Raw genomic sequence first — 26,542 nt, 5'->3', positions numbered from 1 at the left:
TATAACTTCCAAATTTATGTTGTGAGTTATTAAACATTTTTTACTTGTTCATGCACCTCAAGCAGTCCATTATGTCTGGGTTACACCAAACATAACACACTACTGGAGAAATTTATTTGATGTACATTCTGTATTCTTTTTTGGCCAGCTTGGCAAGCAGGAGAATCCACAATTAGCTCTTCCTTTGACCAATTATTTCTAAGTGTTATTGCAGGAAATGGCACATTAGGAGCTAGTCTTTCTGGTTTGTTATGCAACTAAAACTTGTATAACTCCCTTTACTTGAACCATTGCCTCTCTCATCAGCCAAGGTAGCTTAAAGGAATGTTTAGGAAATAAAAAGTAGGCATAAAGGTATTGTGCGTTGTATTGGGGATATAGATGGAGGGACAGAGGGAGGAAGAGGAGTGACTAAAGAGAAAGCTACAAGTAGTGAAGTGTTGTTTATCAAACTTTGGTGTGGATCACAATCACCTAGGGGCAAATTAAAATGACACATTATTGGGATTTTACATTCTTCCCAAAGAGGCTTTGATTTACTTGGTTTCAGGTTGGAACAAAATGCATTTTATCAAGGACCACAGTTGAGACACTCTGCTGTAGAGGAGAGGCAAACTCTGCCCTAGAGGAAAATGAGGTATATACCTAAATTCCACTTTCTGGTTCTTCTTCAAGGCAGAAGGCCAGGACTGAGGTTATTTTGTGGCAACCACATTTATTGAATCTCCTTCCCTGGCATGTAGCTCAGCTGGAAATGACTTTCCTGTGGAGGCTTTGATAACCTTATAGGCTCTTAATTTGGATTCTGGAACAGGTTGGAGTAAGAAAAAAAATTTCTTTCTTGTGTTTCTAGAAATGTATAAACTACATCATAAGCACAGAGTTTCTGTTGGGAATGATGAAAAAGGTCTGAAGATGGATGGTGGTGATGGTTGCACAACAATGTGAATGTACTTAATGCCACTGTATTGTACATTTGAAAGATAAATGGTATTATGTTTATTTTGCCGCTATATTATATATTTATATTCTATATATACTACAATAATAACTTTATTAACTCACTACAACTTCTGAGATTATTTTAGTAATCTGTGGGCATGATTCTTGATGAGGACTTCAATGAGGCAGACAACCATGAAGACTAACTGTTCATCAATTTAGAAAAAATAAGTTTTTGCAGTTGATTTCTCTTTTTTTTAAATTTTTTAATTTCAGCAAAGATCTGAAAAATGTGAGTGATGCCTTCTGCGGTCTCTTAAAAAATAAAAATGATGGCCGGGTGTGGTGGCTCACGTCTGTAATCCCAGCACTTTGGGAGGCCGAGGTAGACGGATTGCCTGAGGTCAGGAGTTCGCGACCAGCCTGGGCAACAGGGCGAAACCGCGTCTCTACTAAAATATAAAAAATTAACCGGGTGTGGCGACGTGCGCCTGTAATCCCAGCTACTCAGGAGGCTGAGGCAGGAGAATTGCTTGAACCCAGGAGGCAGAGGTTGCAGTGAGCCGAGATTGCGCCACTTCACTCCAGCCTAGGCGACACAGTGAGACTCCATCTCAAAAAAAATAAAAAATTCAAATAAAAAAATAAAATAAAAATAATTAGGATAGCAAAGCAGGTGTTCAACTTGAAACCTCTCTGTTTTTTCTTGAAGCTTGAAACCTCTCAGTTTCTGCGTTGGATCAGATGATATCTTGGTTGGTCCTTTTCTGACATGAGGTGCTATAGGTCTACAGTTTACTGGAATAATTTACGTAACATTTTGATATGCAATATTTCACCTAAAATGGAGTGTGCAATTCATAATTGGAAGGTATGGGGAGGAGTATTTAATTGACTTGATGCATTCATGTGTCATGCTTAAGGTCGAAAGCCTCAAGTATGTGAGTACTTTGTAATTGGCTGTCTGTCGGAGATACCAGGGAATTCAATCTATTACATGCACTTCACTGCACTAAACCAACACTACATGAAGCCATCAGAAGATAGGATGGCCTCACTAATCTCGCTGCAATAATTACTGCAGGTGTCTCCTGATCATTTAAAACGGGCACTTATAGGGTGGGCGCGGTGGCTCACGCTTGTAATCGCAGCACTTTGGGAGGCCGAGGCGGGCAGATCACGATGTCAGGAGATCGAGACCACGGTGAAACCCCGTCTGTACTAAAAATACAAAAAAATCAGCCGGGCGTGGTGGCGGGCGCTGTAGTCCCAGCTACTCGGAGAGGCTGAGGCAGGAGAATGGCGTGAACCCGGGAGGCGGAGCTTGCGGTGAGCCGAGATTGCGCCACTGCACTCCAGCCTGGGCGACAGAGCGAGACTCCGTCTCAAAAAAAAAGCAAAAAACAGGCATTTATATTAGGATGCGTTATTCTTTTCAAATATTAGGGCCATTAGAATTTTAAGAGAATTTCACTTTGAATATTTGATACAAAAGATGAAATGCTTGTCAAACTGATATATCCTGCACGTTCTCAACCCCTAAGCCTAAGAGTGTTTTCTTGGTACGAAAGTATGCATATGTGAAACAAAACATAAGTGTTTGTTGCTGCTCTTAACTTGTACTTGTATCTTTCACCAACATCTACAGGAATTGTGTAGAATAATAAGATTAGAACCCTTCAAAGCTTTAAAAACCAAATCTGGGATTTCAAAATAAAAGAAATTTCATGAGAGAGAGGGAAGGGCAGTAGTTTTGTAAAGTACATTTTTAAAAGGACTGGAATGATTCATTCTTGCAACGTGTGATTGTGAGTTTGCTGGCGTGGCAGAAAGACTCTTGTTGCTATGGTATCCCTGAACAATGTTTTGGGCATTGGCTGTCATAGCTGTAACTGGTCATTTTAAGGGGGTGTCATACATGCATTTTGACTATCGTTTTCACGATGAAGCTGGATTGTTTTGATATATATTCTATTTAAAATTAAATTATTTAATACAAAACTCTTTTAAAAATGAGCATAATAAGTGAACAAAATAGCTCTTATATGGTAACGGTAATTTTTTAATAACGGGAAGTGTTAACTATATTCATTCCAACTGTTAATCATTGTAGAAAGTAGAGGGTCCTTTGTTCTTTTAGCAAGACCTTAATCTTCATTTCTTCCTTAAATTAGTATTTTTCTTTCTCTTTCTCTCTTTCCTTCCTTTTTTTTTTTTTTTTTTTTTTTTTTTTTTTTTTTTTTTTTTTTTTTTTTTTTTTTTTTTGCATTTCCAGCTGCCAAAGTGCTGTCACTGATCTAATGTTAGTATTCACACATATGGAGTAGATCCCAGTCTTGCCTTATTTAAAAAGTCTTACAGTATCGCTAATACATATTTTTCCCATTGGATGATGTGCAAAATTATGTGGGTTTTTTTTGTTTTTTTGTTTTCTTTTGAGAAGAGAAATCTTGGTCAGGACCTGGCTACCCAAAATACCCAAGGGTATGAATATTGATCAGATTCCTAAATTGGTGTAATTTTGCTAATACATTTACTTTCTGAATTCTAAATTTAGTTTCTAGCTAGAGTCCCCATTACTCCTTTCTGTAGTTTGGCCTCTCAGTGCAAGGACTGGGAAACTGTAAATGTTAATTAGATTTGCCCTTGGACAGTTATTAACTCTACTTCCCAACTATCTTCAACATATTTTTTGGTAAGTCACAGCAAAATTGAGTTATATGTGTGAAATGCATTTTAACATAATAGCAAGAGAATGGTTTTCATTGTAGAATAGACATGAACCTGTATCTCAGCCTTTCTCCTTATGTTTGTATGACGATTTGTAATTTATTTAATTTCTCTGAGCCACTGTTCCCTCAAATGCAAATAGTAATATCTGCCTTGTGATGATTACATAAAACAATATATGTAAAGGTCCAAGTAGAATGCCTTATAAACAGTAGTTATGTAGTAATTAATAACTGCTATTGTTACTATCAGTAATTAATTAATTAAAAATCTCTTAAATATTGGTGTAAATTAAAACAGAAAGTAATAATCTTTTAAAATCAAGACCAAATGTGACAGAGACAGACCTGAACTTGGCCTTGCAGTGTCCTAGTTCCTCCTGAGTGTAGAGACTATTCCTACTAATGCAAATTCCACCCTTCTTTTGCCGTTCTTGCAGCATTCACACATCACCTCATACTTTTCAAAACAGTTTGATGAAGTGGGTATCTTTATCTATATTTTATAGCCAACAAACCTGAAGCCCAGAGAGAACTTGGTCATTCTATAAGTGGGGACAAAGTCCTACCCAGACCCAGGCTCTCCTGATTCCTAGTTGAGTGATATTTTACTCGACCATGCTGCTTCTAGTGAATTGAGTCCCTTCTTTGTTAAGAAACCAGAGCACAAATTCATAAGACTGAATTTGACATTTAAATTTTTGGACAGTTTTGGCATTTTAATTTTCTTATTAAGTGTAATTAACCAAAATAGAAAAACTTAAGAATAAAGAAATAACAAACAATTTTAATGCAAGATTTTTATATTTGAGTCCCCTCTGAAGACCGTACAGGGTGTTCATGGAGGATTTTCAGAAATTTCCTCAAGACCCATGAAATTGCATGTTCCATGTTGTATGCTACCAGTGTATTTCAAGGGCAGAGGGTATATCAGATTTTGGGTCTGTGACTACTTCTGTAAACACAGAACAAGAAAAGATACCGTCAAGCATATGAGATAAGCAGATTGTTAGAACGAGATACTAAGTTGTCATTTTAAGGATATAATATTACATTTCAGAAATGCAGACTCTTATGGTAGGCTGTTTTGTCTGGGATCTACAGAGAAGACTACATCAATAGGAATGTGCTAGGCTGCAGAGTGTCTGCCTTAAATAATATGCTATATTACTATTATAGTTTTTAATTGGAAGCCTGTAGATTAGGTAGTTCTAAGACTATCTCAGAGGTTCATTGATGTCAGCAGTGGCCTAGGTTCATTTTTTTTTCTTTCTTCTCTACCCTTCTAAGTATCTTCGCCTTCAGTTACCATGCGTCTCAAGGTATGATCTCAAAATGCCATCGTTCTGTCAGAATCACATCAGGGTTGAAAGTAAGGAAAAATGGGGGAAAGGGATGCACCATTAGGCTTTCTCTTATTCCTGACATTTTTATGAAGAAGGGAAAGTTTTCCCAGAAATCCTCTTCCATGTAAGACTTTCCTTGTAGCTCACTGGTCATTCCTAGCTTTAAGGTGTCAAAGTACAGAAGCATCTAGCAAGGAGAAATAAGATTGCTATAATTGGCCTAGTCCAATCAAAATCCGTCTCTGTGGTCGAGCTCATTGCTACTCAGATGAGAAACGGTGTTCTGTAGTCTCAGAAAAAGGAGAAACTGGTAGTTAGCTCACCACTATCTCTCTTTTCTGTGATAATTTTGCACAAACCAAGACGAATTGACTAAGTTTCGCTCTTTACTCAATTGAGAAATACCTTTTCATTCCTAAAATATCCAAATGTATTAAGACATAACCATTTACTTAATTCTTTGCCTCTTAAGTATGGCAATTATTTCTAATATTCTACTTTTAAAGTTGAAGCTATTCAGACAAAGAAAACAGTGAGAGATTCATTAACTAAGTAACAAAGTTAAACCTGCAACTGATCATTTGATTTTCTAGCAGGTGCTCATTCTGTCCCATGTTAATTCTAACAGAGGTCATAGCTGAACATGATGCCTTATTTCTTCTTTAATCTACATACAGTTTTATGGACTTTGAGTCTCTTGTAGTCCTAAATTTTTAGAATAACTCTTAAAAGGAAAAATGCGCCAGATTTTCAGATGTAGTTTTCTCATACAATTAGAGGAATATTCTAACACTGGATCAATTTAAAGCCTCATTTTGGGATTTGTCAGAATATGCAATCCGCTGTTTGGAGGGAATGGCCATTTTTCAACCAGTTTTTTACCTAGTTTATGGAAGCTAGAGGTACATTGTGTCAGTACAAAAACAGGTCTTCCATTCTCTTGATCCATTGTTTCATTTATATGGGTGATGGGCTTAGTATAAAAATCTAATGTTTGAATTTCTGACACGTGTTATAATCTACTCCCTAAGGTCTTAGTGAAAAAAGTAAATAACTTTTCACTGTCTGGTTTAACTTATCTAAAGTCTGCTTATGAATTTTGCAGGAGGAGGCACAAGACTGTATTAGTGTTTATATGTGAGATAAAATTGTTGACTAAAAATCTTTTAAAGAAACGTTTTTATACATTAATTTGCTAATATAAATATATACCATGGGACTGACATTGCTTTTCAAGGTTCTATAACATTTCTTTGATGACTAGGTATATGTTGCTTTCTTTTTTTTTTTTTGGAGATGGAGTCTCACTCTGTCGCCCAGGCTGGAGTGCAGTGGCAGAAGCTCAGCTCACTGCAACCTCTGCCTCCTAGGTTCAAGCGAGTTTCAAGCAATTCTTCTGCCTCAGCATCCTGAGTAGCTGAGATTACAGGCACATGCCACCACGCCCAGCTAATTTTTTGTATTTTTAGTAGAGACGGGGTTTCACCATGTTAGCCCGGTGGTCTCGATCTGCTGACCTCATGATTCACCCGCGTTGGCCTCCCAAAGTGCTGGGATTACAGGTGTGAGCCACTGCGCCCGGCCATGTTGCTTATTTTTATAAAACAGTGTTATTGGATAGTTTTACCCTTCTCAACAGTGTAATTTTTCTTTTGATAAAATTGTACAACTTACTCTTTTTTTGCTTCCTTATCTCATCTTGAGACTCTTGTGCATTCTGGAGCTAGGTTGTAAATGTATCTCTTAACTTCACATATAGTCTCATTTTTGCTCCTATCTTAATATTGTGACCTTTTTCCCACAGTCTTGTCTGCCACCATGAGAGGCCAGCAGACACTTATACCCCCACAATGTATTTCTCTCTTGTATTCTTTTGAAAGACTTTAATAGTCTCTAACCCATAAGAACGAATGTTAGTTCTTGCCCACTTGAGATAGTGATAAAATTAGACCTGGCCTGCCTCTCTTTTTAGGAATATAGCATACTTAGAGTTATGCCTGTTTGCACAGCCTCTGAAGCTGAACTGAGGAAAGTTTAATAAATCCAATGGTCAATCAATGGACAACTATGTTTGAGACGTCTGATATATGTAAGGTTTGGGACTGGATGCTTTAAGAGACGCAAAAAGGTCAAAATACAGCCTTTGCCGTTAAGGTGCTGTCACATTTCCAAGGGAAAAGATGGCACATGTTCATGAAAAATTAACTGTTGCATGAGACTCTGTATACATTATTGGTTGAATTAATTTTGTTGAATGAATACAGCTCCAGTAAGAACACCTATAGGAATTCATAGGAGGGACCAATCATTGTGAGTCAAATAAACTAAAAAATCACAGCACATTTGATTTGCAAGAGGTTATCGAGTTCCCCCATCACCCAGACATGTAAAGAGACTTCTCAAACTAAGTCCCAGAGAGTGACTGTGATTTTCAAAGAGCTACAAGCTTTTACTGACAGAACCAGTACTTATTTGGAGAGACTGATAGACTTGATTTATTCAGGAAGGAATGGAGAAAAATCCTAGGTGGAAAAGAATATGTTTATTTGACAGATGTATTTGGAAAAAAAATAAGCATTTATCTATGGAAAGGAGAGAGTTAAAAAATATCGTTAAGGGCTAGCCTTCTGCTTCTTGCCTTTTATTTTCCCTAAAATGATAGCATGTTCTAGAACTAATGGAATAATTTTTTTTCCTTAGAAGTGAGTGGCATCTCTGTTTTCTCTTTTTAATGAGGAAAAATTATTATTTCCCTTCTGAAATAGTTAATTCAAGGAATAATGCCCTTTTATTATTACGATTGTCCTCCATAAATGTTAAACTTGTAAATCATCTGGCTTTGTTGAATTGGAGGCCATCTGTCCCTCCAGAGGTGCATTCGTTCACAGTATTCCAAAATGAGGTGATCGTGTCATGTGCCAATGGGAAATTAAAAAACCTCTCCTCTAAATGTTCTAAGCGTTAGGTTATGGTGTCAAAATCATTTGCCAATGAACTTTTCATTAACCTTGCTTGAATCTTGTATTAGAGTCATGGGTTTTAGCTTCTGAGCACATTTATAAATGCCTTATTTTCATCAAAGCTGTGTGCAATACACATTGTAAAACCTAAATAAAATGCTCAGATGTGGCATAAAATGTGATTTGAGTAATTTTGACATCAAGATTCCCATAGATGTGAAGTATTTCTTAAGCTACCTAGAATTTTAAACAAGAGAAGGAATCTTGAGTTTAAAAATGTTTTAACCGAAACCGCATCTCTACTAAAAATACAAAATTAGCCGGGGGTGGTGGCGCGTGCCTGAAATCCCAGCTACTCAGAAGGCTGAGGCAGGAGAATTGCAACAAGAGCGAAATTCCATCTCAAAAAAATAAATAAATAAATAAAAAGTTCTCCCCAGCTTTCCACCTGATAACAACAACAAAAGAAAATCACTTGTCTTTGTTTGTTCATTCATTTGTTTTTGAGACAGAGTCTTGTTCTGCCACCCAGGCTGGAGTGCAATGGCACCATCTTGGCTCACTGCAACCTCTACCTCCCGGGTTCAAGCGATTCTCCTCCTTCAGCTTCCCAAGTAACTGGATTACATGCATGCATCACTGCATCCAGCTAAGTTTTGTATTTTTAGTAGATATGGGTTTTGTCAAGTTGGCCAGAATGGTCTCAAATTCCTGGCCTCATGTGAGCCACCTGCCTCGGCGTCCCAAAGTGCTGGGATTACTGGCATGAGTCATCGCGCCTGGCCTCAAGGACAAGTTTTACTTACATGGTAAGCAAGATTATTTTGGAAATGATAGAATGCAATAAAGGTGATAGATAACCTTAGAGAAAAAGTTGAAAAAGGAAGGAGGCAGAGGCAATGTAGAGCCTTGACAATAGAAGCAATAAATAAAATAGAAATAAATCCTTAAGCAGGCTCCATTGCAGAAGAAATGCAAGATTTCTCCCAGAAAAACATTTGACATTAGATTCCTCTAATTCCAACATAAGGAAGAAATTGTAGAGAGAACCATAGAATTTTATAGGTGAACTAAAAGTATAAGATTGTCTATTTTTATTCTTTCAACTTCTCCTGATTTTTCTTGTAATGTGTGCATGAGGGGTAGGAGTGTGGTGAGTCCTCAGTAAGTGATTAAATTGAATTGAAAGACTAGCACAGTCAGCCGGGCGTGGTGGCTCACGCCTGTAATCCCAGTACTTTGGGAGGCCGAGGCGTGCGGATCACAAGGTCAGGAGTTAGAGACCAGCCTGGCCTGGCCAATATGGTGAAACCCCATCTGTACTAAAAAATACAAAAATTAGCCAGGCATGGTGGCGCATGCCTGTGGTCCCAGCTACTCAGGAGGCTGAGGCAGGAGAATCACTTGAACCTGGGAGATGCAGGCTTGCAGTGAGCTGAGATCGCACCACTGCATTCCAGCCTGGGCCACAGAGTGAGACTTCATCTCAAAAAAAGAAAGACTAGTATAGTCAGATTCTTGAGAGAGAAACCCTTATAATGCCCTGACAAGTAACAATAGACAACTTTTATTAGACAATTGTTAAATGCTATTTAGTTGATTATTTTAAGGAATGTTTGTTGACATTTTCTTCAGACGCATGGAATATATCCATGAACAAGGCAAATGAATATTCCTGCCTTCTAGGAGATGTACAAAATGAGCCAGGTCATCTCATGCCAGAAAGCAAAAACACTATCAAAGATGAGGGGCGATCATCGCAAAGGGACACAGAAGCAATCTGAAGGGGTCTCCAATGAACTTGACTTGATGTTCAAATCGGGACAATTTGAACATCAATAAGAATAGTGTCTGTAATTGATTAAAATTTTTAAATATGTAACAAAATCTGTTAGTTCATAAGTAATTTATTGTCATTTACTGTTGAGGAGGATGAGACTTTAAAAGGCTAAGCAACTGGCCCAAGACCCACGATTAGTGGTAGAAGGTAGAAATTCAAACTCAGAGAACTTGCAATCACAGAAGTATTGATAGCTATTAATATATTCTATATCCTCCTGCTTAATTAGTCAACAAACTTGATGTCTGTTTTGTGGTAGAAAAAGGAAAAGACTGGATTCATTTATTGTTGCCTAATCTGTTTCTGGAAGGCTCATTTTGAACTTTAGTGAAGAATTTCAGGGCTTGTGGGGTCAAGCTAGAATGTTTCTAAATAAAAAAGTAGCTATCACCCAACTTTATTCTCATCTATACTTGAAGGGCGGATTCTTACATCTGTGTGTGTGTATGTGTGTGTGCGTGTGTGTGTATGGTGTCACACTTCCACAATTTCATTCCTAAAACTCATTGTCTCAAGATAAGTGATAAAGGATGTGACTCAGGTTGCATCTAAAAGTAGCAGTTTTCTGAGTACTGTGTGGACTTAAAGTATCTGTGTGAAAATCGATTTGGGAAGATTCTATTTGATTTGAAATATGTTTTAATCAAAGAAGATACTATTATCATTACTTAAGGAAAGACAAGGAAGAACAATTGCAGAATTTGTACAAAAATATTACCACCAAGTCAGGACTTTGACATTAAGATGTGCTTTGTTATTTCTTGTCTCTAATGTATCTACGATTAATTATAGAACATAATGTTATATATTGCCACACATAGGAAGATAGTCCAGAAGGTACTCCAATCCAAGTCTTATCCACTACATCTCTTATTTTGCATGTGTGTATGTGTAGCTAAGGTATATAATGCAGCATATCAAATTGCCAAGTAGCATCATACAGTCACAATAGAGACTGAATGAAGAGACATGGCACATAGTATTAGTTTTAAAAGAAAAATATTTTTAAAAACAAACTGTCTTTCATAGAAGTCCTTGATAATAAAAATAAATATCCTAGAAATATACTTCACCTCCTAAAATCATATAGACCAGATTTCACCAATCACCTCCTTCAACCTTCTTATTGGAGTGATGAGGTGTGGGACGCTAAGAAGTTCAGTGACTTAACTAAAGTCACCCACTCAATTAGTAGCAGGCAAGAGTCAGAATCCAAGATGGTAGAATTATCTCTTCCCTAAATCTGCTGCATTTCCTAAGTTATATACTTCTACTAAAGGTACCACCACCCACTTTACCCAAGCCAGAATAAGTGTCACCTTTGAGTACTCCGTCTACCTCTCTGCCCACAGGCTGTCAATGCAAGTCTTATCCATTACATCTCTTAACAAATTCTTGACTGCAGCTGCATGGTTCATCCCTTATCTATGACTACCTTGTTAAAACTTCAGTAGGCCGGGGGCGGTGGTTCACACCTGTAATCCCAGCACTTTGTGAGGCTGAGGTGGGTGGATCACCTGAGGTCAGGAGTTTGAGACCAGCCTGGCCAACCTGGTGAAATCCCATCTCTACTAAAAAAAAATTAGCCGGGCATGGTGGCGGATGCCTGTAATCCCAGGTACCCAGGAGGCTGAGGCAGGAGAATCTCTTGAACCCAAAAGGTGGAGGTTGCAGTGAGCCAAGATCATGCCACTGTGCTTCAGCCTGGGCAACAAGAGCGAAACTCCATTTAAAAAAAAAAAAACAAAACAACAACAACAAAAAAACACCTGCCAGCATTACTCTCCTGCTGTACTACGATAGCATCTTCACTAGTCTCCCTGTCTGTAACTGGCTTCCTCAATTCCACCTGGACTCCACCTCACTCCTTGCCACTTTCCTTCTTCTCTACTATGCCATACCTTTTATACTAGCCATTGTAAAGTTTATTTGCCCCAAAGCAGTGTACTCCAATAATGTAGCTGCTAGCCACCTGTGTCTGTTTACATTTAAATTAATTAAAATCAGATAAAATTAAAATTTCAGTTCCTAAATTATACTACTCTTATTTCAGATTCTCAATGGCCACTTGTAGCTGATGGCTACCATATTGAATTGCACCAATTTTAGAACACACCTATCAACATGCCTGTCATTGCAGAAAGTTCAGCTGGGCAGTGATGCTTCAAAGATTAGTTGTCTCCCTTGCCTTCTTCTCATAAGCCAGAAAGTTACTGGGGTAACAGCATACAACATTTGCCGGCCAGGCGCTGTGGCTCATGACTGTAATCCCAGCACTTTGGGAGGCTGAGGCGGGCAGATCACTTGAGGTCTGGAGTTCCAGACCAGCCTGACCAATACGGAGAAACCCTGTCTCTACTAAAAATACAAAATTAGCCAGGTGTGGTGGTACATGCCTGTAATCCCAGCTACTGGGGAGGCTGAGGCAGGAGAATCGCTTGAAGTCGGGGGAGGCAGAGGTTGTGGTGAGCCAAGATCATGCCACTGCACTCCAGCCTGGGCGACAAAAGCAAAACTCTGTCTCAAAAAAAAAAAAAACCATGCCAAGTCTTCCTCATTTCCCTTCTGGTTTCATATGCTGAGGTTCCTTCTGTGACTATCTACCGGGATGTCATCTCCTGTATCTTGCCACCTCACTAGCCTGCCTTAACTTTGTTTAAATACCCTTTCTATGCTATTCTTTATACATAGGGCTTCCCCTAGCACAGCATTTTATCACATATATTGTAATTGTTTGGTTTTTGGTCTCTATCCTCCACCAAACTCTAAACCAGTATTTCTTGCTCTTACTCTTGCTCATGTTCATGCTTGAGGCATGCAGCTTAATGCCTAGCACTTCTCGGACACTCAATAAACTTCTGATTAATTAGTGAATTACTTAAAATGTTTATTCAGAATAAACAGGCACACCTAATAGAATTAATGCATTTATAATTTATATGAACTTAAGCCTTTTAAAACATTTTACTTTCATTATAAAACTAGAAATTAATTTCTTCAGACATTGGCCTTAAGAAAATTACTCTAAGGAATGTGTAAGTTATGTAAAATATATTTAACCCTAAATCACACAATGATGATGAAGGTGGTGGTTGTAGTAGTAATAATGATAATAGGAAATGTAAGGAAAAATAAGACAGTCTCACACCGTATTAAGAAGGAAACAACATTTAGAATAAGCCTACTTTGTGTCAAGCCGTGTTAGAAACCCATTATTTAATATAATTAGTACAAATCAACTGTTTTCTTTTTTCTATGTTGCCTCCAACCCTTGAATATATGAATGCATAATTTTCCGTTTGAATCCATATCTCAGGTAGTTTATATTTGTAGTTTTAGAATTAATATTTCATCGTAGGTGTCCAGTATAGTATAATTATTTTTAATGACTGCATGATATTCTATCTGTGAAGACAGTATCATTTACTAAGAAATTCTCTGATTACCTTTTAGGCAGCTAAATTGTTTTTAATCTTTCATATTTTAAATAGCAATGCATTGAATATTTTCATGTAAACAGTTTTTCTTAATGAGAAGGAGGTATTTTACCTTATGCTAAATTGCTTTGGTTTAAAAATATGTGAGTTTATTGAAACATTTTGCCAAATATTTCTTCATACTGTTGTAGGCATTGTCATCATTTTAAATTCTTTGTTAATTTGACAGGTACGAAATTGACAAAAAGGATTTTAAAGTTGAGTCTGGGGTGGGAAATATCATTTCTCAAAACACTTGTAGATAACCACTATCATGATGAGGAAGAAGTGAGTTCAAAGAAGAAAAGGATGCCATTTGTTTTACTCAGTTCTTTAAACTAAAGCACTAACCTCTTTTACACCAAAGTTAATATCCCCTTTATAAACTCTGAATTCTTAGGTGTTCTTACTCAAGAGGGTAAGGGTATGACATTAGTGTCACATCACTCTATGTGGAGTAGGATCTAGTGAGCTTAAGAACCCAGAAGAAACATGTATTCACAGCTTGGCTTTGATAGAAGCAATAGACTGATTTTCTTTTGCTCTAAGGATGTTTTACAATATGTTTCATTTCAAAATGTAACAAGTGATAGTGCACAGATGTTTGAATCTTCCTGTATGCACTCCCTTCTGCCAGTCTCCCATGTCAGTTCCTTTTTACTGATACTTATTTTTTTGATTGTTTAATTGCTATGATTTAAGCTATTGGTGGTTCAGGATACACTTGTCTGCCCTATATTAACAACATTAATGCAAAAATAACAACAATAATAATAATGCCTGTTTAGTGAGTTTTCTCAAAGTTGAGAAAACTGAGTCACAGATTAAGTAACTTGTCCAAAATTGCACTGCTATTCAAACATAGGCAGTCTAGTTGTCTTAATTTCCAGCTCTTAACTCGTATGCTGTACACAGTGGATCAAGGTTCTTTTGTTTAGTATTTCAGGTAGTTATAGGTGAAATTCTGAAATACTGACTGCAAAATGTATAAAAGGTGTTCTTGAGGATTGGTTTGTAGTTGTAGTTTGGGAGTACTTGCCAAATGCTCACAAGATCTGAGTTTGAAAAGCATATGGCCTGAGAAGCAGTCTAAATTTACTCCAAGTAAGTCGCAAAAAATTAATATCCCTTTTTGTTCATGACTGGTGGGCCAGAGGACTCCTTTAGGGTGGGACTGCTGGCCTTCAGCAAGATACGCAGCAGCAACTTTAATGGTATGCTTGTGGAAAATGTGGATGATAATGAGTAGTTCAGTTGATTTTATGGGCTTGCACTTTCTGATGAAACCGGAGGCACAGTAGGTTAAGTACATCGAAGTGGAGTGAGCCAATGTCAGTTCAGATTTTGGCTTTTCCACTGCAGGATCTTGAGCAAATTTTTGTTTCTCTGAAAGTTTCAGATTCTTCCTCTCTGCCCTAGGGATGCTGATGTGCAGCATTCACCACCTGATAGCTGTAAACGTAAAAATGGGCTTATGTATGTACTATGTTTGCATGGCACATCCATACAATGTTATACTGTTGAGCAATAAAAGAAACAAAGCACTGCTACCTCTTACAGCAAGAGTGAACTCAGAAACATTTTGCTAAGTGAATGAAACCAGATGTGTTATATGATTCCATTTATATATGTCCAGGAAAGGCCAATATAGAGAGACAGGAAGTAGGATAGTAGTTGCCTGGAACTATAGATGTGTGTGGAGGATTAACTGCAGAGGGTCCCAAGGGATCTCCTTGGGGTAATGGAAATATTCTGAAATTGGATTGTGATTATGATTGTGCTGTTCTTTAAATATTCTAAAAACTCCTTGAATTATACACTTACAACAGGTGAATTTTTCTAGTCTGTAAAGTATACCTTAGCAAACATAAAAAATGTAGTCAATAATTGTTAGTATCATTTTATTTTTTATTATTAGTCTTTATTGTTCATATAACTGAGATATTCTGGGGATGTGCTATAGGACCCTGTATCTGAACTTCATCAAGATTTTAGCTACTTTTTGGATGACAACATGCTTTCAAATTTGAGAATGACACAGCTGGAAGGGATAACTAATGGAATAGAACCCCTAACCAAGATTGGAATTGTTTTGACAGCCTAAAAAGCTGGTTGAAGCCAATAAGATGAAATTGAACAAAAATAAATGTAAAATCTGGCACAGGCTGGGTTCCTCAGGCAAGCAAAAGAGGTTTAAGCAGCTGACTTCTAAAGTAGCTCTTGTTCTTATAAGAAATGTTTTTGCCTCTCAGAAAGGGAGTGGCAGAAAACCTAGGACAGAATTCAGGCCAAAACTGAAGGCTCCAACTATAAATGACATCTGAGGTTTTTGTTAGATGCTGGAAGAATTAGTTAGTTGGACATTCCGTGTTTTATGTTCATATACTAATAATAGTAATTATTATATTTATAATGATAAAACTCCATGCTTCCCATGACATAAGCTCTGTGGTAAATGCTTTATATACATTATCTCATTTAATAATTATAACAACCTTATAAACAATATTTTTATCCTATTTACATATGCAGAGCTGAGTCTTAGTGAGCCTTTAGTCAAACAGCTAGTGAATGGCAGCCCAGTTCTAAAGCACTTAGGATTGAGGGCCCATATTTTCAACTCTTAAGCTCTATCTTCTACCCTTAGAATTTCTTATTAACAGAATATAGTTCTTGAAATCTAGCAAAGTGAAAATTCAAAAGCAAAGAAGTACATAGTCCATGCATTTTGCAGGGAGAACACAGTTGATTTTACCAACACCAGGACTGGTTTATTTTAGCTCTAATCCTTTGGGACGGACTAATTTCCATCACTGAGTTCTAAACTGTGCTACATCTAATGAGCTGTGCGAAAATGCTGAGGTATTGCAGGCTATGGCCATTCAAGCAAGAAGGCAGTAAACTGAGTAGGAACAGCTGCTTAATAAAAAGCTATTAGTAGGCCAGAAAACAAACAGGAGATTTTGCTGAAACATATAATCTATTTTTAAATTACTTTGAAATAGTCACTTGGGCATTGATATAGAGGAGGATTATCAACAGTCGGATGTTTTATAGAAAATACCTTGAAATAGACTTTTAGATATTTCCTGTTTTATCTTCAATAATCTAAGGAGGGGGAAAGGGCAGTCACCATGCATTTATGAAAAATAAAATAGATGATGCGTTGACTTGAAACCCTTTCATTTTAAAGAAGGAAAATGCATTGTATAAAGTCAGAAAAGTACATTTTTGATGTGTTCTTATTTCAGAGTGTCACATAATGCATATCTTTGTCTGAGATGTGCTATAGATCCGAGGATCGAGGGCTAGAAGGCTACCTTCTGGTTCTTTTATAGTGTGTATGAATACCATAGAAATGCTCTTAAATTACTTTTTAAAATAATAAATGAAATATGTGAATTCCATGATATATAGTTGTCTTTTATCTGTTTTTTTTTTAAATTTCCAACTTTTATTTTAAGTTCAGAGGTACATATGCAGGATGTGTAGGTTTGTTACATAGGTAAACATGTGCCAGGGTGGTTTACTGCACAGATCATCTCTTTACCCAGATATTAAGCCCAGTATCAATTAGCTGTTCTTCCTGATCCTCTCCCTCCTCCCACACCCCTCCCTCTGACAGGCCCCAGTTTGTGTTGTTCCCCACCATGTGTCCATTTGTTCTTATCATTTAGCTTCCACTTATAGGTGAGAACATGCAGTATTTGGTTTTCTGTTCCTGCATTAGTTTGCTACGGATAATGGTCTCCAGCTCCATCCACGTCCCTGCAAAGGACATGATCTCATTCTTTTTCATGGCTGAATAGTATTCCGTGGTGTATATATACCACATTTTCTTTATCTAGTCTGTCATTGATGGACATTTAGGTTGATTCCATGTCCTTGCTATTGTGAATAGTGCTGCAATGAACGTATTTAGCCCCAATTATATTTATACTTTCATTTTTACTATATAATATCTTGATCACAGCTTTGACAAAAGGCTTTTTTTCCTTTTCACACCAATGAGAGAAGCTTATCTTAACTGCATATTCTCTTTTTTAAGCTTTTTCCTTTTCCCAGCAGGACTTTCATCTTTGCTCATTCTTTCCATCTTTCTGTCACTTTGGCACAGTCTATGACTAGAAAGCATCAACCATTTCAATAATATTTGTTTTGTTTTTCCATTTAAATATCAAAAAACCCTATATAGGTTTGCTTTTTTAAGAGAAAAAAATAATAACTTTATCTGTTGTTACCATTTCTTTAGCCTTTTATCTATTTGACCCAGGAAACAAGTTACTTGTAAACCTTTTTTCACTTAACTAAACAAATGAACATTTTTTAAATTTAAATTTAGTCCCTACTGTGAGAAAACCTTTTAAATGGCTTATTTTCAAGGCATCAGTCTAAGCCCTGGCAGCCAGCCTGCGAATGTAACAAACCACACAACTCATGCGCCTTGAAGGACACAATAAGCAAACAGAATATAGAGGAGGGGTCAGCCCATAAAAGGGAAGAAAGTTTCATTATTGGGAAATTGAAACTTAAGCGGGCAAGGGAACCAGGGTATAACTTTATAAGGGGGATAATGAAACTTACGCGATGCCTGGGAAGATTGTAACCCCGTAGTACTCAACGAATGAGGAACTGCGGGGGAGACTTGCATGCTAGGAGATAAATTACCTGCTGTAGCTTCCCTGGGTGTGCCTGTCTATCAGACACCAGATCTTGCAATACCGCCATTAAAAGTCTTGCTTCCGCTGTTCTTCGTGGCTCTGAGTCCATTCTTTGGATTTGGACGGGTGAGCGTGTTTCTCACACTACCAAAATTAGACAAACACATTACAAGGAAATAAAACTAGAAACAGAAATTTCTCATGAATGTAGAAGCGAAATCCTCTACAAAATCTTAGCAAATTGAATCCAATAATGTATAAAAATAATTATACACCACCACCACCAAGTGAGATTCACATTAGTTATCCAAGGCTGGTTCAACATTCAAATATCAGTTAATATAATTCATCATATCAGTAGGCTAAATAAGAAAAATTAGACAATTATATCACTAGATGCAGAAAAGCATTTGACAGATTCAACACTCATTCATGATAAGAACTCCCTGCAAACTAAGAATATAGAAGAGCTTCCTCAACTTTCATAAAGAATATCTAAAAAAAAAACCCTACAGTTAACATCGTACTTAATGGTGAGAATCTCAAAGTTTTCCTACTAAGATCAGAAACAAAGCAAGGATATCTTCTCCTACCACTGCTTTTCAGCATCATACTAGATGTTTTTAGCTAATGCAACAAGACAAGAAAAAGTAAAAGTATACAGATTGGAAAGGAAGAAGTCAAACTGCCTTTTCTTGTAGATGACATGACTACCTAGGTAGAAAATTCCAAAAAATCAACATAAAATCTCCTGGATCTAATAAATAATTATAACCGAGATGCAGGATATCCAGGATATCAGATTAACATAGACAAATAAATGACTAACTTTCCTGTATATCAGCAATGACCAACTGGAACTTGAAAATAAAAACATAGTACCATTTATGTTAGCACCCCAAAAATGATACACTTTGATATAAATTTAACAAAATACGTACAGGGTCTATATGAAGAAAACCACAAAACTCTGATAAAAGAACCAAATAAGTGGAAATATATTTCATGTTTATACACAGGTAGACTCCATATTGTGAGGAGGTCAGTTTTTCCCAACTTGATTTATAGATTCGATGCAGTCCCAACCAAAATCCCAGAAAGGTATTTTATAGATATGTACTTATTGAGTCTAAAGTTTATATGATCCAAAATAGCCAATTCAATATGGAAGGAGAAGAACAAAATAGTCACTTGAATGACTCTACTCAACTTCAAGAAATACTGTATAGCTACAGAAATCAAGACAGTGTGGTATTGTTGAAAGAACAGACAAATAGATCAGAACAGAGAGCCCAGAAATATATCCACATCAATATAGTCAGCTAATCTTTGACAAAGGAATAAAGGCAATAAAATGAAGAAAAGATGATAGTTTTTTAAATTCTTTCTTTCTTTCTCTTTCTTTCTTTCTTTCTTTCTTTCTTTCTTTCTTTCTTTTTCTTTCTTTCTTTCTTTCTTTCTTTCTTTCTTTCTTTCTTTCTTTCTTTCTTTCTTTCTTCTTTCTTTCCTTCCTTCCTTCCGTCCTTCCTTCCCTCTTTCTTTCTTTCTTTCTTTCTTTCTTTCTTTCTTTCTTTCTTTCTTTCTTTCTTTTTTTCTTTCTTTCTCTCCCTCTTTCTTTCTCTCTTTCTCTCTTTCTTTCTTTGTTTTTTTGAAACAGAGTCTTGCTCTGTCACCCAGGCTGGAGTGCAGTGGGGCGATTTTGACTCACTGCAACCTCCACCTCCCAGGTTCAAATGATCTTCCTACCTCAGCCTCCCGAGCAGCTAGGATTACAGGTGCACGCCACCATGTCCAGCTAATTTTTGTATTTTTAGTAGAGATGTGGTTTCACCATGTTTGCCAGACCGATCTTAAACTTCTGACCTCAAGTGATCCACCCGCCTCGACCTCCCAAAGTGCTGGGATTACAGGTGTGAGCCACTGTGCCCAGCCAAGATAGTCTTTTCAATAAATGGTCCTGGAACAACTGAACATCAACATGTAAGAAACAAATCAAAAAAATCTAGACACTGACTTAAACTCCGTGCAAAAAAATTAACCCAAAATGGATCAAAGACCTACATGTAAAATTTAAAACTGTAGAACCTCTTGAAGATAACAAGGAGAAAATCTATGATATGGTTTGGCTGTATCCCTACGCAGATCTCATCTTGAATTGTAATCCCGTAATCCCCATGTGTTGTGGGAGGGACCTTGTGGGAGGTAATTAAATCATGGGGGTGGTTATCCTATGCTGTTCTCATGTTAGTGAGTTCTCACAAGATCTGATGGTTTTATAAGCAACTGGCATTTCCCCTAGAGAGAATGCTAGCACTCCTCACAATATGGAGTCTACCTGTGAACAGGTGCCTCCTGCCATGATTGTAAGTTTCATGAGATCACCCCCACCATGTGGAACTGTGAGTCAATTAAACCTCTTTTCTTTATAAAATACTCAGTCTCTGCATAGCAGTGTGAGAACGGACTAATACAGTAAATTGGTACTGCAGAGAGTGGGGTGCTGCTATAAAGATAGACAAAAATGTGAAAGCAATTTTGTAAGTGGGTAACAGGTTGAAACAGTTTGGAGGGCTCAGAAGACAGGAAGATACGAGAACATTTGGAACTTCCTAGACACTTGTTGAATGGTTTTGACCAAAATGCTGATAGTGATATGGACAATGAAATCCAGTCTGAGGTCGTCTCAGATGGAGATGAAGAACTTCTTGGGAACTGGAGCAGAGGTGACTTGCTATGATTTAGCAAAGAGACTGGCAACATTTTGCCCCTGCCGTAGAGATCTGTGGAACTTTGAACTTTAGAGAGCTGATTTAGGGTACCTGACAGAAGAAATTTCTAAGTGACAAAGGGTTCAAGAGAAAGCAGATCATAAAAGTTTGGAAAATTTGCAGCCTGATGATGTGATAGAAAAAAAAAAACTTTCTGGGGAGAAATTCAAGCTGGCTGCAGAAAATTCCATAAGTAATAAGGAGCTGAATATATCACCATGACAATGGGGAAACTGTCCGCAGGGTATGTCGGAGACCTTCAGGACAGGCCCTCCCGTGACAGGCCCAGAGGCCTAGAAGGGAAAAATGGTTTCCTCAACTAGGCCCAGGGAACCCCTTGACTGGGCCTAGGGACATGGTTCCCTGCATCCCAGCCACTCCAGCCGTGGCTAAAAGGGGCCAAGGTACACACAGGGCATGGCTTCAGAGGGTGCAAGCCTCAAGCCTTGGCAGCTTCCACATGGTGTTGGTCCTGTGTATACACAGAAGTCAAGAATTGAGGTTTGAGAACCTCCACTTAGATTACAGAGGGTATATGGAAATGCCTGGATGTTCAGGCAAAAGTTTGCTGCAGGGACAAAGCCCTCATGGAGAACCTCTGCTAGGGTACGGTGAAAGGGAAATGTGGAGTTGGAAGCCCCACACTGAGTGCCCACTGTGGCACTGCCTAGTGGAGATATGAGAAGAAGGCCACCATCCTCCAGACCCCAGAATGGTAGATCCACCTACAGCTTGCACTGTGCACCTGGAAAAGCCACAGACACTCAATGCCAACCTGTGAAAGCAGCCAGGAGGGGTGCTATACCCTGCAAAGCCGTAGGGGTAGAGCTGCCCAAGGCTATGGGAGCCCACCTGTTGCATCAGTTTGACCTGGATGTGAGACATGGGAGTTAAAGGAAATCATTTTGGAGCTTTAAGGTTTATTGACTGTCCTATTGGATTTTGGACTTGCATGAGGCCTGCAGCCCCTTTGTTTTGGCTAATTTCTTCCATTTGGAATGGGCGTATTTACCCAATATCTGTACCCCCACTGTATCTAGCAAGTAACTAACTTGCTTTTGATTTTACCACCTCATAGGCGGAAGGGACTTGTCTTCTCTCAGATGACATTTTGGACTTGGATTTTTGGGTTAATGCTGGAATGAGCTAAGACTAGGGGCTATTGGAAAGGTATGATTGTGTTTTGAAACAAGATTTGAGAGGGGCCAGGGACAGAATGATATGGTTTTGCTGTGTTTCCACCCACATCTCATCTTGAGTTGTAATCCCATAATTCCCATGTGTTGTGGAAGGGACCCCGTGGTAGGTAATTGATTCATGGGGCTAGTTTCCCCAATGCTGTTCTCCTGATAGTGAGTGAGTTCTCATGAGATCTGATGGTTTTATAAGTGGCATTTCCCCTGCTGGCATGCATTTTCTCTCCTGCCACCCTGTGAAGAGGTGCCTTCTACCATGATTGTAAGTTTCCTGAGGCCTCCCCAACCATGTGGAACTGTAAGTCAATTAAACTTCTTTTCTTTATAAAATACCCAGTCTCGAGTATTTCTTCATAGCAGCATGAGAACAGACTAATACCTAATACCGTCTAGCTGACATTGGTTTTGGCTATGATATTTTGGATATGACATCAAAGGCAAGATCTATGAAAGAAAGAATTGATGATAGGCTGGACATGATTAAAATTAAAAATATTTTATCTGCAAAAAGATACTATCAAAAGAATGAAAAGAATGACCACAAACTGGGAGAAAACTTTGGCAAAGACATACCTGATAAAGGACTGTTAGCAAAATCTACGAAGAACTTTCTTAAAACTCAACAATCAGAAAACAAACAACAAATTTTAAAAACCTGTTACATTAACAGATATTTTACTGAAAAAGATATACAGACAGCAAATATTATATGAAAAGATGCTACACACCGTATGTCATCAGAGAAATGAAAATAACTATGAGATACTACTACATGCTTATTAGAACAATAAGCCAATCTTAGAACACAGACAACCTGCTAACCTGATAAGACAGTAAGTCCAATTCTATTGCTAGACAACATTGCTCAATGTAAAAATAACTCATGGTTTGTTAATTGCATCGGCATAAAGAGGAACCGTAGATGGCCTATGAATACTAGATTGTGATGTGGTGCTGTGGGCTTCCCTGGCATGCAGTGGCTCTTATAACTGTGTATTCCATGTGAGGACCCTGGAAGCAATTTACGTGGAATTGCTGAAGGAAATATTGGCTCCTGTAGGGGATGAGGCTTGTAAACCAGGGTCACTTCAGCACAGGACCAATGTGACTCTTGTCTCCTTGTATCTGAACTGTCACCCAGAAGGCTGTGTCAACCGCTACAAGGACATCCACAGTAAGGAACTGCTGCTATCCTGCTAACATGCTGTGCTCTTGAACTGTATTTTTCTGTGTATCCTGAGCCTATTGAGAGGTGACAGTGCGCTGGCAGCCCTCATAGCCCTTGCTCGCTCTCCGCACCTCCTTGGCCTCTGTGCCCACTCTGGCCATGCTCAAGGAGCCCTTCAGCCTGCCACTGTGCTGTGGGGGCCCCTCTCTGGGCTGGCTGAGGCCAGAGCCAGCTCCCTCTGCTTGAGGGGAGGTGTGGAGGGAGAGGCGTGGGCGGGGGCCAGGGCTGCACCCGGCGCTCGTGGGCCAGCAGGAGTTCTGGGTGGGCGTGGACTGAGCGGCCCGCAATCGGAATGGCGCGCCGGCGCCACTGGCCCTGGGTAGTGAGGGGCTTAGCACCTGGGCCAGTAGCTGCAGAGGGTGCGCGGGGTCCCCCAGCAGTGTCGGCCGGCCGCCGCTGTGCTCAAATTCTTGCCAGGCCTCAGCTGCCTCCCCATGGGGCAGGGCTTGTGACCTGCAGTCTGCCATGCAGAGCCTCTCCACTGTGGCTGTGGGCTCCAGCGCGGCCAGAGCGTCCGTGACGAGCACCGCCCCTGCTCCACGGTGCCCAGTCCCATCAACTGCCCAAAGGCTGAGGAGGGGGGGCACGCAGTGGCACGGGACTGGCGGCCAACTCCGCCTGCAGCCCCAGTGCAGGATCCACTAGGTGAAGCCAGCTGGGCTCCTGAGTCTAGTGGGGACTTGGAGAACCTTTATGTTTAGCTAAGGGATTGTAAATACACCAATCAGCACTCTGTGTCTAGCTCAAGGTTTGTAAATGCACCAATTAGCACTCTATCTAGCTAATTGTGGGGGGACTTGGAGAACCTTTTTGTGTAGCTTAGGGATTGTAAATACACCAATCAGCACTCTGTCTAGTTCAAGGTTTGTAAATGGACCAATCAGCACTCTGTATCTAGCTAATCTGGGGGGGGACTTGGAGAATACAGCAATCAGCCCTGTGTGTCTAGCTCAAGGTTTGTAAACACACCAATCAGCACCCTGTGTGGAGCTCAAGGTTTGTAAATGTACCAGTCAGTGCTCTGTGTGTAGCTAAACTAGTGAGGACTTGGAGAACTTTTGTGTCTAGCTCAGGGATTGTAAACGCACCATTTAGCACCCTGTCAAAACGGACCAATCAGCTCTCTGTAGAATGGACCAATCAGCAGAATGTGGGTGGAGCCAGATAGGGGAATAAAAGCAGGTTGCCTGAGCCAGCAGTGGCTACTCACTTTGGTGCCTTTCCACGCTGTGGAAGCTTTGTTCTTTCGCTCTTTGCAGTAAATCTTGCTGCTGCTCACTCTTTGGGTCTGCACTGCCTTTATGAGCTGTAACATTCACCTTGAAGGTCTGCAGCTTCTCTCCTGAGGCCAGCGAGACCACGAACCCACCGGGAGGAATAACAACTGCAGACGCGCTGCCTTAAGAGCTGTAACACTCACTGTGAAGGTCTGTAGCTTCACTCCTGAAGCCAGAGAGACCACGAACCCACCAGAAGGAAGAAACTCCGAACACATCCGAACATCAGAAGGAACAAACTCTGGACACGCCACCTTTAAGAACTGTAACAGTCACTGCGAGGGTCCGTGGCTTCATTGTTGAAGTCAGTGAGACCAAGAACCCACCAATTCTGGACACACTATGACAGTCTTATGTTTAGTTGAATGAAGAGGAACTTCTAGAAGGTGGTAAACATCTGACTAGAGCATTATGATCAAAATAGTGAAATGTCTGGATTTTTGAATGATTTCAATATGATAGTGAAAAACAGTTGTTCACTAATGTAAAGACCAGATAATTTAACTTGATTCTTATAGAAAAATATAATATTTATTGAAGTCTACTGTGCTATCCCCCGATTCATAGCTGGATACATTTTTAAAAAAATTATAAAACACCAAAAACCCAACTTAAAAATGAAAATTTATACCTGACAAGTATTTGTTTTGTTAGAATACCAGTTTGGCTGAGTATTTTTGTTACTGTTTCCATAAATTTTATATATTTTCTGAATAACATTTATTTGGGTACAACTGTAAAGGAATGGATTAGCCTTCATGTTTGATAATTGGAGAATATTGGGTAGATTGGCCATTTTACCAGAGTGGGCAAAAATGGACCATTTAGAATGTTGAATTTAAAGTTAGGGTCCTGGTTTTCTCCAAACTGTTTTTTATGAACCTCAAGATTATATAAAACAACATATTTATGTTATCTTATGTATTTTTCTTTTTTTAAAAAAATTTAAGTTAGGCGATCCTTTCTTTATATAAATCAGATAGAAATTTGTAGCCTAGTTGAAATGGACCACCAAATTCCTTCTACCTTCTCCCCACTTTTTTTTCTCATCTAGCAGCTTTTGAGGCATCACTAGGGATCCACAGAGGGCAGTTTGTAAGAACACTGCTAAACATAATTATTGTGGTTTCACACGGTGTATTTTGCCATTGGTAGCCAATTTCTTGGTAAAATTACTAATGTAAAAATAATTTTTAGTGTATATAAACATACCATTTCTGACCTTGATTCTTTTCTCTGCTTATTTATAAGCATGCTTATTTTTACTCCAGTATATTTGCTCTTACAACTATTACCAATTCGTAGTATGGAGGGTTATTGTTTAAACTTAATTTAAGAAAGTAACAAGAAGGAAAGCCACATTTTGTCCAGCAACCAAACTTCCCTTCTCTCCCTTTCTACCATCCAACCAATTTACCAGCCAATCATTTATCCTTCCATCTACCCCACAACAATTATTTGTTGCCAGGGGATTTAGAGGTAAATACATACTCGTTGCCTTCAAAAAGCCCCAGTCAATTATATTCCTTAGGATACTACCAGCATTTCCAAATATTCTTTAGCACAGATTATTTCCTTCAAACTAAAATAAAATGTGTGTGTGACTGTTTTTTTGTTTGTTTTGTTTTGTTTTGTATGAGAGATTGTGACTTCAAGAAAGTTTAAAAGCCTTTGGCTAAATATTACATTGATATTGATCTCTTTCTTCTTATACCTTTGTAATTTTTGAAATACATGAGAAACTGTCGTTTACGCTTTCCTTTCATTTTCCAATCTCCTATTGTATTTGGCACATAGAGTTGAAAGGAAACAATATTAGCATTTAGTAGCAAATTAATTTTTGCAGTAACAAATGACATGTACCAATAAGTTATATTTGTTCATGAAAATAAATTTAGAGAGTTATATTATGACTTGGTGAATTTTAAGACTGAAAATAGAGAGCCAACTTAGCAAACCTGTGGCTGATCAACAGATTAAGACACTTCTAGTTTCTCCCTGTTTCCCTTGTATATGTACCTTGCCAATTAACACCTTCAAAGCAATTAAACTATCTATAATTATCCCTAATACAGATTTACTTCCTTGGGCATTAGCCAAAATGCACATTTTATGATCA

At 38.6% G+C, this 26,542-nt stretch overlaps 1 protein-coding gene across 5 annotated transcripts in view; it reads left to right on the top strand.

Annotated features, from left to right (window-relative positions):
* The window catches only part of CNTN4 (contactin 4), a 985,842-nt gene that overhangs the window by 378,478 nt on the left and 580,822 nt on the right, over positions 1-26,542 (top strand). The window lies entirely within an intron of this gene.

The sequence above is a fragment of the Symphalangus syndactylus genome, chromosome 21 (assembly GCF_028878055.3).
Source record: "Symphalangus syndactylus isolate Jambi chromosome 21, NHGRI_mSymSyn1-v2.1_pri, whole genome shotgun sequence".
NCBI lineage: Eukaryota > Metazoa > Chordata > Mammalia > Primates > Hylobatidae > Symphalangus > Symphalangus syndactylus.
The sequence above is the reverse complement of the archived record's forward strand: the minus strand, read 5'-3'. Positions and strand labels throughout refer to the sequence as shown.